The sequence below is a fragment of the Cynoglossus semilaevis genome, chromosome 15 (genome assembly GCF_000523025.1).
Source record: "Cynoglossus semilaevis isolate Cse_v1.0 chromosome 15, Cse_v1.0, whole genome shotgun sequence".
Classification (NCBI taxonomy): Eukaryota; Metazoa; Chordata; class Actinopteri; order Pleuronectiformes; family Cynoglossidae; genus Cynoglossus; species Cynoglossus semilaevis.
This window is the reverse complement of record NC_024321.1, coordinates 16,905,809-16,907,501: the sequence shown is the minus strand read 5'-3', so window position 1 is coordinate 16,907,501 and position 1,693 is coordinate 16,905,809. Positions and strand designations below refer to the sequence as shown.

The 1,693-nt window shown below is 40.7% G+C and overlaps 1 protein-coding gene across 2 annotated transcripts in view; it reads left to right on the top strand.

Moving 5' to 3' along the window:
- Nucleotides 1–1,693, top strand: part of nrg2b (neuregulin 2b) — a 39,767-nt gene that overhangs the window by 9,654 nt on the left and 28,420 nt on the right. The window contains exons 2-3 of one of the 2 annotated variants that reach the window (XM_025063033.1): nt 1,117–1,206; nt 1,301–1,390. The gene's annotated coding sequence lies outside the window, so the exon portion shown is untranslated. Of the gene's footprint in view, nt 1–240; nt 1,391–1,693 lie in introns of those variants that run through there. The other variant, XM_025063034.1, reaches the window with a different exon arrangement.

Below are 1,693 nucleotides of genomic sequence, written 5' to 3'. Positions count from 1 at the left end.
TCTCTATTCACCCCCTCCCCACCCTCTCTCCTCCACCTTTTGTAAACAAATGATTTGGTTTGAGATGTTGTTCAGAGGAAAAAAAAATCTTAAATCAGGTACAGGGTTCCCTGAATGGAACATGGGGGAAAATAAAGAAAGGGGAGAAAAGGATCAGTGAGTGAATGTGCTGTGGGCGGAGAAAAAAAAAAGTGTGTATGTGTGGGAAGCGGGGGGGATGAGGGAGGGAGGGAGGAGGGGGGTCACCGGACGAAAACGCTTCAATTAACTAAAAGATTAACTGCAACATCGATGCCTGGCTGAGGAACAGAGTCGTATATTCTTTATAGTATTAAGAGCAAGTATCAGATTCAGCTACAGTATATTGGGCATATACAGTATATATACACACATATATATATATATACATATATGTGTACAACAGAACTCATCGCTGGGAGCAGGATTTTAAACCTGTGACCCTTCAGTAACAAACCTGATCCTCTAACCTCCGTTTTCGTCCTCAACTTAACTCCGTATCAAAACCGTAGACGTCCACGTGTCAACATCTCATTTCCATCCAACAGACAAACTGCATGTAAACATGGAATTATAGAAACATTTATAGACTAATCTGCAGAGAGCCATGGAATTCAACATATTAACTCTACAACAAATCCCAAAGAAATATACTGTAGAATAATTTAACGTTAAACCCCAAATGCATTTTAATGAATCACAGGAAGTAGAATTTCTCTATTTCCTCTCTGATTTTTGTTTTGTTTTTTTTCTTTACATTTCAAGTTCTAAAATCTGAGTGGTTTTGTAAATGAGTATCGGACCTTTGGTTGTTGTGCAGTTAGTTTAAAACATGTTGAGATTTCCAAACTGTGGATGGTTTAGATGATAATTAGATAATTAGTTTTACACCGCAAATCTTATCGTCATTATTTTAGTTGATTCACTTAAATACTGATATTATATATATTCTAGTTTTCTCTCTCTCGTTGTGTGTGTTGAAGTGTCAACTTTAGTGTCAATAAACACTTCTGTCTTTGCAAAACAAATATTCAAATTGTGTTTTTGGGGAATTAAATCATCTTCTTCTCTTCTACTGGTTTTATCTGGACACTGTAGGTCTGTTATTATTTAGGGCTGGTCCATTGGACTCGACCCATATATGACTTCAGCACCATGGACAGAGGCTGGGCCCTGATGGTGAAGAAGGTTGATGAGACCCTGACAGGTCGTCTGTGACTTTCTTTATCATCCATCATGATCATTGTAATTTTTTTTTCTTTTCTTTTTTTCCCCACCTCAGACACGTGAGACCACCTGACATGAGGCGAGAGGAGAATCTTATGAATGACTTGATTGATGGATACAGCGGTGGAGGCAGGGGCTGCTGATGGTAAGAGAAGGGGAGGGGGGTACTTGTGGTCATCATAACAGACTGACAGAGGGCTCTCATTCCATTGGTTCACATGTATTGTTATTGTACAAAAGTCTTGCTTTAATTGACTTAGCGCCGGGGGATATCGGCGCGATATCGGAGGGTACGACGTTTCTTCACCGTCACACTGATGCGTCCACGTGTTGCTGTGGGTCGCATTAACTCTGGGCGACACAGGTGAATTGCAGTAACTCGCGTTAGTTAGAGTGTATTAAAGCCTGAGGTCCAGGCTGTGGTCCCCTGGCGGTCATCTGCTGTGGT